The 14,843-nt window shown below is 44.1% G+C and overlaps 2 pseudogenes; one reads left to right on the plus strand and one right to left on the minus strand.

Moving 5' to 3' along the window:
• Window positions 1–3,303: 3,303 nt before the first annotated feature.
• Window positions 3,304–3,422, minus strand: LOC134912165 (5S ribosomal RNA; annotated as a pseudogene).
• Window positions 3,423–4,803: 1,381 nt separating this feature from the next.
• On the plus strand, window positions 4,804–4,922 carry LOC134913146 (5S ribosomal RNA; annotated as a pseudogene).
• Window positions 4,923–14,843: the final 9,921 nt, after the last annotated feature.

The following is a 14,843-nucleotide window of genomic DNA, read 5'->3' on the forward strand; positions in this document are numbered from 1 at the left end:
TTCATACTTAACGATCCACGTGGACTACGATTGGAACGGTAAAGTGTGCCGAGCGAAGTGGTAGCGGAGCGAAGGCACCATGCCCGAAGCATGGCGAGCTAAGCGAGCCATGCGAGGGGACGCGGTGCACTAATTTGGGATCCCGGTCACTCTACGAAGAAAACAACAACAAAAAAATCCTCATGTCGACCTTTAGACCTGTCGACCTAGCACATGTCGACCTAGAAACCCTGTCGACCTTCCATCCATGTCGACCTGGTGACTGTCGACCTATAGTGGTCGACCTAAACATTGTCGACCTAGACACTGTCGATTTGATGAACCACACCCCTGAAAAAGGTAGTGTGGTCTTACATCTCACAGCCGCCGCAATCCCCCCGGCACTCGATTCTTACAGTAGCCACAACTGCAGATGGGTCTGGGGTGCTGTTCCCCCTGATTGGAGTGACCGGGCTGCTGTGGGGTAGCACACTATAATATTTATTTAGCACCCCCTTTAACACTGTTGTTAATCCTTTAGGTCTTTTAATTACACCGTCACTAGTGTATCACTTTTTGTATACAGATTTTGCTTTCCCTTTAATTAACACATACTAACACTTTACCCTCTCACATGTGTGCTGCCCTGGGGTGGCTGGCCTGTGCCGGTTTCTGGGGTTCTGCACCCTAGGCCCAGATATAGTATTAGGTTTAGGACCACCAGCATCAGAGGAGCCTTGTGGAGGCCTGGTGGCTTTGCCATATTTTTAAAGATATATGTAACTAAGACCTCTGGATTTCTATTATATATAGGTTTTCAAGTCATGTTACCAGTATAGTTTGGTGTGCTGGGGGGGCACTGGGGGTTAATCCCCATCCTGTCTCTTGCTTTAGAATTACCCCTCCCTTTCAAGCACCTGAAGTATATTGTCAAATTGATATGAGCAACTTGTATTCTGTTTTGCTAGTAGCCGCAACTGCCAAGCTCCCGTATTGCAGCCTCCAGCTCCGTCTCCACCCGGCACAGGCAGTAACTTTCACAGCTCCTGGGATCCTGGCTGGGGGTGACATGCGGTGCTGCTCTTCAATCCAGGCTCTTTCACAGACTCAGTGGCAGATTTATTAAGCCTGGTGAAGTGATAAGGTGGAAGGTGACAACACACCAGCCAATCAGCTCCTTACTGTCATTTTTCAAACCCAGCCTGTGACATGGAAGTAAGGAGCTGACTGGCCTGTGCTTTATCACCTTCCACTTATCGCTTCTCCAGGCTTAATAAATCTGGCCCTCAGTCCCAACTCTGCATCGCAGCCTGCGGGTAAGGTGGCTGCACAGTGCACCTTCTGCATTTGATAAGGAAAGAGGGAGAAAGCAGCAGTCTGGGGGGGAATGCACACAGATGGTGGGGGGGATAGAGCAGTAGACATTTAACAGAGTAGGGGGAGGGGGGAGGGGCGAGAGCAGCAGGCACCCACACAGACTGGGCAGATGGGGAGAAAAGAGCAACCATGCAACAGACTGGGGGTGGGGGAGAGCAGCAGCATGCCTTTCACTTGAAGGCAGCGCCAGATTAAGGTCCTCATGGGCCTGGAGCTGAAATTTATGCAGGGCCTATTGTGTGTCGCAGCAAAGGGTGTGGCCAGCATGGTGGGGGGGTGGCTACTGGTATGGGGGTGTGACCAGTGGTGTGTGTGTTTGAAACAGAGAAATCTCAGTACTTACATAATTCTATTACATTAATAATTTTTTTAAGAGGGGAGGAAAAAAGGGAGAAGAACAGTGGAAGATGGGAGGAAGACAGGAGGAAGAACAGGGTCTAGATGGAAGGAACAGGAGCGTATCTATGCTTTGGCCAGGATGGCACTCGCCAGGGGCGCCAGCAGAGGTGGGGCACCACCCAACGGTGCCACCAGCGGCCGCACAAAGTGAAAAAAACGAAACAAACTACAACTCCCAGAAGCCACATTGCCTGGTACAGCTACATGCCTATTGGCTGTATGCCCAGAGTAGGCATGTACTGTACTTGTCAGCAGCCGCGGGATGTTCAAGGCAGCTAAGCAGTGGACAGTGAGTGACGTGACCCGCTGTAACTTGTGACTACAGCGGTGGTGGTAAAATTATAATAAGGTAGTGGCAGGGTTAATCCTCTGACAGTTGTTACCCCTCCTTCCCTCCTCTCACAGCCTTCATGTCAGCACAGGAACGAGTGATGGATGGTGAGAGGCGAGCAGCAGCGAGTGTGCAGTGAATGCTGTGCTGCTTTATTACTAGTCAGGACGTGAGCACATATTCTGTGCTGCCTGGTAGGGAAGGGGTTACGAGAAAACTGTTATCGTTCTGGCCGGGGCATGATCTGGTCACGGGTGGCGGGTGCAGTGTGCTCTGTTAGGACAGGATGTTGCTGGTGATAGTAAATGCAAGTGAGGGTTGGAGGGAATTGAGGAGGGGGGATAATGATGGGTGGAGTAGGGAGTACCAAGCCTGAGACACCTGGTTTTAGAGTTAACAGAAATTTGGTTTGGTTCCGCACAGGAAAAATGTGGTAATGATGAACATAGATTAATACACAGATTGTAGAAAACTGTTCAGGGAATGACCAACGATACTAAGTTTAAATTTAAAGATTCTTAATGAAGACATCTAAATAATTATTTGAGTTGGTGGTGCTCCCAGAGTCAGTAATGGTTAAGCAAAGAGAAGAAAAAAGAAAGACTCTGTGTTGGGGCACGCTTAGAAATTTGAAATAAGTTTATTAAAACTTAACATTTAATTAATAACGAATAAAAGTAATGAGGAGTTTGATACAAAAAAATTGTTCAAGAACACAAAATAAACATATATATTGACAGAAATCAGGATAAGCCTGATACAAAATTATGGGCACCTGTGGTGAAAAATATACTGAAAAACATAAAAAATTACAAAAAATTAATATTATTAAGGTGCCTGAGTTAATCAAAATTCAAAATTGGAGTAGAGGTAAATGATATGTACATATAATCACCGCAGTGATAATTGTAGGTAAGCACCTAGTCTAAAACCTCATGAGAATAGATGAGAGGCACAAAGGTTCATAATTGAAATGTCAAATGACTGAGGGTAATCACCTGGTAGAGATTCTGTTTGCTAAAAGGCTAGATCCTTATAGATAACAAAGCATTTAAGATAAAAGTATGATTATTAAAGATATAAAAGAGCATTGATAAATAAGCCTAAAGGCAAAGCCAATTGTAGATAAATAGAAGGTTTGCGGGAAAGTTGGATAAGGAATAGGTAAGTTTCAGAAGTTGCTCTAACACTTCTGCTGTTTGTGATCAGAGGTCACAATCTTACTGCACCTGATATTCCCAAGGGGTCACCCTACTAGGTACTGATCAGGCTTATCAGCGCTTAGCTTCCAAGGTCGGATGAGATTGGGCGTTGCTGCTGAAATATGGCAGTAATAAACACTAGGACACAAATGAGAGAGTGTAATGAGTAGTGAGCAACAAGGTACTTCTGCTGTCCAGTTTCTAGCGCAGATTCTCTGTTGCTGTGAGCATTGCAGAGAGTGGTCTCGCATCTGGATGAGAGGGTACTAAAAATAGAAGTGAGATATGCTCAGAATAGGGAGGAAACCCTGCCTTCTGCTGTCCACTGTCTTATATAGATATATAGCGGACAGTGGATGAGAGAGGTGGGTTAGGCTTACCTATTGAAAAAAAGGGTGGTGGGAAAATTAGAAGAAGGAGAAGAAATGGTAATGTGGTGAGATCACAAATTAACAAAAAATTAAGTAAATTAGGAAATGAAACAATCATGAAATCAACGATTAATTGGAAAAAGGAAAGTAAACACAGGCTGCATGGTAAAGGCTTACCAAAATGGGTATAAGACCCTGTTTATGCAGAAAGGATTCTGCAAAAAAGTATTACATTTAAAAGGAAATACCAGAAAATGGTTTAGAGCAATAATTAAGGATCAAAAATAGCAAACATGGAAAAAAAACAATATTGATTATATATCAGTATCAGTTAAATAACTGGAGTCCAAATGGGCACATACAATACCAGGGAGTCCCAAAAGTGATCTGAGCTAGAAAGAGTTCAGCATCACTGAGCACAGACGGACCGTTTCACCAGGGTGGCTTGTTCACTGTGAACAAGCCACCCTGGTGAAACGGTCCGTCTGTGCTCAGTGATGCTGAACTCTTTCTAGCTCAGATCACTTTTGGGACTCCCTGGTATTGTATGTGCCCATTTGGACTCCAGTTATTTAACTGATACTGATATATAATCAATATTGTTTTTTTTCCATGTTTGCTATTTTTGATCCTTAATTATTGTTCTAAACCATTTTCTGGTATTTCCTTTTAAATGTAATACTTTTTTGCAGAATCCTTTCTGCATAAACAGGGTCTTATACCCATTTTGGTAAGCCTTTACCATGCAGCCTGTGTTTACTTTCCTTTTTCCAATTAATCGTTGATTTCATGATTGTTTCATTTCCTAATTTACTTAATTTTTTGTTAATTTGTGATCTCACCACATTACCATTTCTTCTCCTTCTTCTAATTTTCCCACCACCCTTTTTTTCAATAGGTAAGCCTAACCCACCTCTCTCATCCACTGTCCGCTATATATCTATATAAGACAGTGGACAGCAGAAGGCAGGGTTTCCTCCCTATTCTGAGCATATCTCACTTCTATTTTTAGTACCCTCTCATCCAGATGCGAGACCACTCTCTGCAATGCTCACAGCAACAGAGAATCTGCGCTAGAAACTGGACAGCAGAAGTACCTTGTTGCTCACTACTCATTACACTCTCTCATTTGTGTCCTAGTGTTTATTACTGCCATATTTAAGCAGCAACGCCCAATCTCATCCGACCTTGGAAGCTAAGCGCTGATAAGCCTGATCAGTACCTAGTAGGGTGACCCCTTGGGAATATCAGGTGCAGTAAGATTGTGACCTCTGATCACAAACAGCAGAAGTGTTAGAGCAACTTCTGAAACTTACCTATTCCTTATCCAACTTTCCCGCAAACCTTCTATTTATCTACAATTGGCTTTGCCTTTAGGCTTATTTATCAATGCTCTTTTATATCTTTAATAATCATACTTTTATCTTAAATGCTTTGTTATCTATAAGGATCTAGCCTTTTAGCAAACAGAATCTCTACCAGGTGATTACCCTCAGTCATTTGACATTTCAATTATGAACCTTTGTGCCTCTCATCTATTCTCATGAGGTTTTAGACTAGGTGCTTACCTACAATTATCACTGCGGTGATTATATGTACATATCATTTACCTCTACTCCAATTTTGAATTTTGATTAACTCAGGCACCTTAATAATATTAATTTTTTGTAATTTTTTATGTTTTTCAGTATATTTTTCACCACAGGTGCCCATAATTTTGTATCAGGCTTATCCTGATTTCTGTCGACACCTGGTTTTACACAGTTTATACACTGACCATTGCACAGCCCAGGCAAGCCCCTTTCTGTATTACCTGCTTCTAAGCAATCATATATTCTTATTCTTTATTAGCCATGTCTTAAGGTGGGTAAACACTGATAGATATATCTGCAGATCAATTGGTCGGCAGAGGCAGATATATCTATGGATGGATCGGGCAGTGTGCTGTGCATACACACTGCCCGATCCGCCCAGTTCAGCTGTCAATCACCGCCGGCCACCGCAGCATGTGTACGGGCGGCCGGCTGGTCGCCCATACACACACAGCGATGCGCCAATATATCGGCAGATATATTGGCTGTAGGCTGTGCAGCATGGCCGACGCGATATGTCTGTGAACGACGGAGTTCACAGACATATCGGCCATACACATTGGCCGACGGACCCGCGATATATCGGCCGTTCAATAGAACGCCCGATATATCGGCCAGTGTGTAGTGTGTACCCACCTTTACTATGTCCCTGCTTTCAGAGTACAATACAGTATCAAATGCCGGTTCTACCATTAGGCAGAGTTTGCGGCTGCAAAGAGCATCAGGTCTGATGAGGTGAAGGGTAGAGAGTGCAAGCACAGGGAAGAGAGTGCAGGCATAGGGGAGGGACTGTAGGCACAGGGGAGTGTAGGTACAGGCACAGGTGAGGGAGTGAAGGCACAGGGGAGAGAATGTAGATGTCGGGGAGCGAATGTAGGTGCAGGCACAGGGGATGGAGTGTAGGCGCAGGGTGAGAGTGCAGGCGCAAGAGATAGACTGTAGGTGCAAGGAGAGAGTGTAGATGCAAGGGAGAGAGTGCAGAGGAGAGAGTGCAGGTGCAGGGTGTGAGTGTAAGTGCTCGGGAGAGAGTGTAGGTGCAGGGGGAGAATGAGTGCAGACGCAGGGAAGAGAGTGAGTCGGTGCTGGGCGGGTTCAGTGGGGAGAGACGGCAGGATACCACTGCAGGCAGAGTCCGGGAGGAACGGTGACCTACTGGCTAGAAGAGTCCCTGCACAACATCCATGTTTGCAATAAGCACCGCAGTCAGCACTGTAATGCACGGATGACCGCACACGTCTATCACCTTGCCCACAAGTATGTACCTACGACAGAGAGAGCCGGAGTGGACGAAGCTAGGGAGGAGGGTCACATGGCCGGAAAGAACATAGGAGCTCTGCTGGGCACTATGCTTCTGCTCCCAGTCTGAGGTGAGTGCCTGCTGTGTACTTTCTGTGCCATGTGCCTGTTGCTGGTGATTAGGCAGCTGTTGGCTGAGAGGAGAGGGTTGCCTGCTGCACAGTGCCATAAAAAGTAAACTATAAACGTCCTGTCTCACTGCCCACCGTTGCCGCCTCCCTCTGTGTGCATTGGTACGATACTATTCTGTGGTCACACCCCTTCCATATGAAGCCATGCCCTAATATATTTCACTAAGGGGTGCCAAAATATATATTCACTTACCAAAGTTTTTTTGCTCGTGCCAGCCCTGGGTATATCAGCTGCTCGGCTCCTGTCCTAATCAGTTGACATTATGGCTGCAAATTGTTGTTCTTTACCTGTTGCCTTTAATAATACCAAGTTCTAGAATTATCAACACATTCATTACCGACTTCTTGCTCATTCCGTAACTGGAGGCTACATAGCCCCTGCACTGACTATGTATGTGCTACAAACCGCTATAATGGCTATAGATACCTTCTGACTATTCACCTTCCAAAATACATAATTTCTTCACACTTAGATGAATGTAATGCAGTGTAATGTGAGTAATGGGCACTACTGTGTGGTGTAATTTGAATTTGGGGTACTATTGAGTGGCCACGCGCTTTTTTCAGCCTTCACCATTACGAATATGGGGGGGGCGCCAGTCCCTTACTTTCACCTGGGGCGCTCGGACCCCTAGATACACCTCTGGGAAGGAAGACAAGAGAAAGACAGGGAGAAGAATAGGGGCTAGATGGGAGGAAGACAGGAGGGATATAGGGGGAAGAACAGTAGGAGATGAGGGAGACAGGAAGATGGCAGGAAAAAGGGAGGGAGCAGCGGCGGAACTTGCGCCGGTGCATTGCACCAAGGCCCGCCGCTGTGAAGGGGCCCACAGTCGGTAGCAGTATAATGAGACAGACTGACTCATTACATGCTGCCTGCCATTACACTGCAGGCCCTAACAATGGGGGTCATTCCGATTTGTTCGTTCGTTGCCGATTTTCGCAACGGAGCGATTAAGGCAAAAATGCGCATGCGCATGGTACACAGTGCGCATGCGGTTAGTATTTTAGTACAAAACTTAGTAGATTTACTCACGTCCGAACGAAGATTTTTCATCATTGAAGTGATCGGAATGTGATTGACAGGAAGTGGGTGTTTCTGGGCGGAAACTGGACGTTTTCTGGGACTGTGCGGAAAAAAACGCAGGCGTGCCAGGAAAAAACGCGGGAGTGTCTGGAGAAACGGGAGAGGGGCTGGCTGAACGCAGGGCGTGTTTGTGACGTCAAACCAGGAACGAAACGGCCTGAGCTGATCGCAATCTGTGCGTAAGTCTGGAGCTACTCAGAAACTGCTAAGAATTTTCTATTCGCAATTCTGCTAATCTTTCGTTCGCTATTCTGCTAAGCTAAGATACACACCCAGAGGGTGGCGGCCTAGCGTGTGCAATGCTGCTAAAATCTGCTAGTGAGCGAACAACTCGGAATGACCCCCAGTGAAGGAGGCCCGAATGCGGTCTGCGGCACCAGCAAAGGAGAACGGTGATGAGATCACCCTTCTTTGAACTCTGCACAGTGCGCACTGTTGGCTGTCACAATCTCCTCCAACCAGCTCCATACCTCCCAGCATTTTGAATCCCTAAATAGGTACCTCTCACGAGTCGAAGGTGCGTGCTCCCGAAAAGGGTGTGTGGTCTATGTAAAAGGAGCATGGGTTTGCGGCAATGCCACAATCGTGAGCCACGCCCCCTATTTCTGTCACTCTGGGTGAATGCCCAGCATTCTATGAGCTGCTGGCATGCCCCCAGTCCCTCTGTTACCTGTATATACATGCTGTGCGCATGGGACTGTCCCGCGAAAATCGGGACAGTTGGGAGGTATGCAGCTCTGTCTCTGCTGGCCGAGGGTTCACCACTGCGTGCTGGGAGAAGGGGGAGGGAGCGTCTCGGGAGCATGCTGTGTCCAGGAGACGTCAGCAGTTGCCCTGAAGAGCGTTGCTGGAGCCAGAGAGCTAGCCAGGAGGGGCGCACAGCACAGTATGTTGTGGGGAAAAAACATAAAAAACTGTAAATACCAGACTGTGTACAGTATATATGTGTTTTGCTGTGTGTGTTTTGCTATGGGTGTTTTGCTGTGTGTTTTACGATGTGTGTGTTGTACTTTGTGTGTGTTTTTTACTTTGTGTGTATATATTTAACTATCTGTCTATAAAAATAGTGCACTCACATACTGTGTGTCATAACGTGTATAAGGAGTACTACAGTGAGTCGCAACATGTATAAGGTGCTCTACTGTGTGGCGTTGTGTATAATGAGCACTACTGTGTGTGGCGTTACATGTATAAAGAGCACTACTGTGTGGCGTGTATAATGAGCACTACCGTGTGTGGCATTACATGTATAAGGCATACTACTGTGTGGCATTATGTGTATAAGGAGCGCTGCTGTGTGGTGTTACATGTACAAGAAGCACTGCTGTGTGGGCGGGACATGTGTAAGGAGCGCTGCTCTGTGATGTTACATGTATAAGGAGTGCGGCTGTGTGGGATTACATGTATAAGGAGCACTGCTGTGCGGCATTATGTGTATAAGGAGAGCTGCTGTGTGGCGTTACGTGTATAGGAAGCACTGCTGAGTGGCGGGACATGTGTAAGGAGCACTGCTGGGTGACGTTACGTGTATAAGTAGTGCTGCTGTGTGGGATTACAAGTATAAGGAGCGCTGCTGTGTGGTGTAAGGTGTGTAAGGAGCGCTGCTGTGTAGTGTAAGGTGTGTAAGGAGCGCTGCTGTGTTGCGTAAGGTGTTTAAGGTGCACTGCTGTGTGGCATAATGTGGAAAATGAGCGCTGCTGTGTGGTGTAAGGTGTATAATGAGTGCTGCTGTGTGGTGTAAGGTGTATAATGAGCGCTGCTGTGTGGTGTAAGGTGTATTAGGAGCGTTGCTGTGTGGCGTAAGGTGTATAATGAGCGCTGCTGTGTGGTGTAAGGTGTATTAGGAGCACTGCTGTGTGGTGTAAGGTGTATTAGGTGGTGTAAGGTGTATTAGGAGCACTGCTGTGTGGTGTAAGGTGTATTAGGAGCGTTGCTGTGTGGCGTAAGGTGTATAATGAGCGCTGCTGTGTGGTGTAAGGTGAATGAGCGCTGCTGTGTGGTGTAAGGTGTATAATGAGAGCTGCTGTGTGGTGTAAGGTGTATAATGAGCGCTGCTGTGTGGTGTAAGGTGTATTAGGAGCACTGCTGTGTGGTGTAAGGTGTATTAGGAGCACTGCTGTGTGGTGTAAGGTGTATTAGGAGCACTGCTGTGTGGTGTAAGGTGTATTAGGAGCGTTGCTGTGTGGTGTAAGGTGGATAATGAGCGCTGCTGTGTGGTGTAAGGTGTATAATGAGCGCTGCTGTGTGGTGTAAGGTGTATAAGGAGCGCTGCTGTGTGGTGTAAGGTGTATAATGAGCGCTGCTGTGTGGTGTAAGGTGTATTAGGAGTGCTGCTGTGTGGTGTAAGGTGTATAATGAGCGCTGCTGTGTGGCGTAAGGTGTAAAATGAGCGCTGCTGTGTGGCGTAAGGCGTAAAATGAGTGCTGCTGTGTGGTGTAAGGTGAATGAGCGCTGCTGTGTGGTGTAAGGTGTATAATGAGCGCTGCTGTGTAGCGTAAGGTGTAAAATGAGCGCTGCTGTGTGGCGTAAGGTGTACAATGAGCACTGCTGTGTGGCGTAAGGTGTATAATGAGCGCTGCTGTGTGGTGTAAGGTGTATAATGAGCGCTGCTGTGTGGCGTAAGGTGTATAATGAGCGCCATAATCCTGTTGAGCATATATACATATATATCTCTCTGAGAGCGCTTTTGTCTTTTAACTATTTATTATACAATAAAATACAATTAGCTTTGCATTCATCAATTACCATAAAATTACATAAAATATCATAGGGCTATTTTGAAACACTATAATGTACTATATTCAAGGACTATATATAGTATCCTCTCCTTTAACAATCATTGCTTTCCATCTATAGCCAGCTGTTACTTAGATGAGAAAAGATACTTTGAATCCTTTCAATTTCTACTGCTATAGCTCAAGATATTGAAAGTCCAAATTTAACAGATAGAAAGTCTCTCCAGTGAGTTATTGTCTAAATGAGTATAGTTATACCATGTATTCCAGAATCTGTAGTTGTTCCTAGATTCTGCTTTTATAAATATGTGCAGACTATGGAACAATAGTACATTTTGCTTTATCAAGTTGTAGCAATTAGGATTTTAGTTCTTATTGTAGCACAGTTGTTAGGCCAGCTGCCAAATTATAGATGTTTTATAGATAGTGTATTCTCACCTCGCCACAGTCACACACTTGGGTGTAGAGAGCCGGAAAAAAGCAGTGCCGGCTGCGGCCGCACGCCACTGGATGAACCTTTTGCTGGAGTCGCTTATTTTCCGGAACCAGTCACCATCTCATTCCCCAGCCGGGGTCAGCGGTGTGTTGGTATGAGTGGCGGTGTCCGGCTGCAGCTACACGCCGCCGAGCCTATCCTCATTAGGTGCCGCTCAGCTCTTTCTCTTGCTGAAACAGGTATTCAGTGTTTCCGCTGCGGCTCAGAGGTGAAGGCAGTATCCCAGGTGTGCAAGTGTTTCAAAAGCCCAGATAGTGGATTATCCTTAACGCGTTTCTCCGTTGTGTCCTTATAACGGTTTCCTCAGAAGGTATCCTGCAGTGCTTAGCACCATCCTATTTAAACTAGTCTCCTCCAATCGATTGAATTTGTTAATTATAGGAAACAGGTGTATTTACTAATATCGTATGCATTTAGATAGTGACCAGCTGAATGTTTTTTACAACAATTCTAAGGTGACAAATCTCCCATAGTACCTATATATAAACTAGGGGTGTATTTTTAGGGGTGTATTTTCCCCTTCATATTTCATACTTCCTTTTATAAAATTTATTATTACAGAACAAATAAAAAGTATTAATAATAATCATAATAAAACCATCAATATATACATACAGATAATTATATATATATAATGGCAACACGTGAATAGAAACAATATCGTCAAGGTAGAGAGATAAATGAATATAGCAAACCAACAATCCCATTAGAAAGAGCGTGGCCCAGTGGACAGAACCACCGGCTTCCATCACACCAACCTGGGTTCAAATCCCACCCAGTAATTCTTTTTATCTATCTATTATTTTGTTATGATATTAATGGCATTAATCTCACCACCGCACATAACAGAGTGTATTTCACACTCAATCCTCAAAACTCTTTCTTCCTCGATTTTTCTAGAGATCTAACAGGATTGTAATTGTTAACTATTACTATCATGAACAGATCTAATGTAACTTCTATAATAATAAGATTTTTAGAAGCAAAATCAACAGACTTATACACAGCCTGAGTTATTTACCAGAGCTCTTTTTTAGATATTATCAGGTGAACCACATTTTTCCATGAATATGCAGATCTCATATATTGTTCATTTCTATATTGTCATTAAGCCCTAAAGGCGATAATGAACCAAGGGAAAAGATCCAAAACGCCTCCCTTTTACAGAGACGATTGAACCTATCCCCACCTCTTGCGGTAACTGGTATAAACTCAATACCCTGTACCACGAGGCCATCCATATTACCTTGATGTTTAAATTTAATGTGTATAGACAAGCTGTGTGTTCTTATACCTTTCGTAATATTTAGTCTGTGTTCTAAAAATCTTATATTTAATTTTCGTGTAGTTCGACCTACATACTGGATGCCACATATGCAAGTTATTAAATAAATCACATACGTGGCATTACAGTCAATATGTCCCTTGATTTTAAAATCCGTACCATATGTAGTGGAGTGAAAATGTGTACTTCTATGTCCCATAAATTTGCATGTTATGCAACCTAGACGTCCACATTTAAAACATCCATCTTTTAAGGGAATGGAACTAAGCCAAGTTTCATCTGTTTTCCTAGCTAGAGCTGGGCCTACATAATGACTGGGTGTTAGAAAACTCTGCAGATTTCTGGCTTTCTTGAAGACTATATGAGGTTCTGTTTCCAACAGAGGTGCTAATATTTTATCAGCCCTCAAGATAGCCATATTCTTCTTAAACACTTGTTTTATCTCTCTTGAGCTAGAATTAAATTTAGTTATAAACCGAAGTTCAGTATTTTGTTTAGAATTAATCAAACTATTAGATTCATGAAGATGGAGCAATATCCAAACAGGAGTATCATTTTTTATTTAATCCGCACCCTGTAATACCCACTTATTATAATTTGCCCAAGATCTACAAATCCATCACTTCACCTCCCGGGCGTCCCATTATATCCGGTATTGGGTCCCTCACCACTAATTTATCTTCCTTTATTGATTCATTTTTGCAACCACATGTGGTCTCGCTCAGGTCATACATTAGAGACTCTGCGCATTTTTTGAATTTATTATCCACTATAGTATGGCAAGAAAATTATATTTTCATCACATGTGACGTAGAGTCACTATACACTAACATCCCACATTCAGAGGGAGTGAAAGCTATTGAGCACTATTTGAGTACTGATGGTGACCTGAGCGAGGACAGACGGCAGTTCGTTTTAGATGCTATCACATTTACTTTAACTCACAATTATTTTACTATTAGTTAACAATTACAATCCTGTTAGATCTCTAGAAAAATCGAGGAAGAAAGAGTTTTGAGGGTTGAGTGTGAAATACACTCTGTTATGTGCGGTGGTGAGATTAATGCCATTAATATCATAACAAAATAATAGATAGATAAAAAGAATTACTGGGTGGGATTTGAACCCGGGTTGGTGTGATGGAAGCCGGTGGTTCTGTCCACTGGGCCACGCTCTTTCTAACAGGATTGTTGGTTTGCTATATTCATTTATCTCTCTACCTTGACGATATTGTTTCTATTCACGTGTTGCCATGATATATATATAATTATCTATATGTATATATTGATGGTTTTATTATGATTATTATTAATACTTTTTATTTGTTCTGTAATAATAAATTTTATAAAAGGAAGTATGAAATATGAAGGGGAAAATACACCCCTAAAAATACACCCCTAGTATATATATAGGTACTATGGGAGATTTGTCTCCTTAGAATTGTTGTAAAAAACATTCAGCTGGTCACTATCTAAATGCATACGATATTAGTAAATACACCAGTTTCTTATAATTAACAAATGAAATCGATTGGAGGAGACTAGTTTAAATAGGATGGTGCTAAGCACTGCTGGATACCTGTTATGCATACCAGTGCCAGCAGGAATGTACTGGTGTCTGAACGGTGAGGGATGCGAAACAAATGAACTCACAGACAGACTGGGGAATATGACATTACATACACAGAAGGTGATAGGGTAACAAAATAAACACAAAGTGAACAGAGAAGCCCAAAGGCTAAGAAACTGGGTGTCTCCCTAGTATTAGGAATGCTCAGATGGAAAGAAGCAGGATGTAGTGATTTAATACGTAGAGAACCCGAAATGCTGTTGCTAAGGGCAACAGCAAAACCCTAAAGGGTTACCAACGGGTGTGGCAGTAAACTCCTTGGTCAGAGATGGAATAATAGACACAAGGAGAGTCTCCACAATCCTAGTCCTCACTTGCAGTGCACTGGTTCAGCTTACTGCCACTAAACTGACACCTGAACACCTTGCACAGTGAGAAAGGATTTTGGCAGGCAAGTCTGAGAATATAGCCGCAAACTTGCTAGGTTCACAGAGTAGCAAAAGAACCCCAGCAGGTTAAACGACTGACTCCAGTCTTACTGCTAGGTCTGGATTGGCAGAGTGTAATACCAAATCCCAAGGCCTATTTGCAGTAAGCAACAAACAAATACAAAGTTTACACAGTACTAGCTAGCTTTCAGGAACTGACTAACCAACAAAGATTCAGCAGCATCTGCCTAACCTGAGAAGAGGGTTTATATAGCAGGTGCTGTCCACGCCCCACTCAGACCTCACAGACTGTGAGTACAAAAACCAGCACTGGATCCCCTGCCGTGCACAGAGCCTGTAACCACTGCACAGCAAAAGACCCGAACCGGAGTATCAGCTACGCTCAGGTTACTCCGCTAGCACTTGTCTCCCGGTTGCCATGACGACGTGGCAGCACAGAGCAGGAGACCCTAACAGTACCCCCCCTCTGACGAGGGGTCAAAGAACCCCTACCACCGGGTTTATCGGGGAACTGCGAGAAGAAAGAGCGTAACAGTCTGGGGGC

Source organism: Pseudophryne corroboree, chromosome 4 (genome assembly GCF_028390025.1).
Source record: "Pseudophryne corroboree isolate aPseCor3 chromosome 4, aPseCor3.hap2, whole genome shotgun sequence".
Lineage (NCBI taxonomy): Eukaryota > Metazoa > Chordata > Amphibia > Anura > Myobatrachidae > Pseudophryne > Pseudophryne corroboree.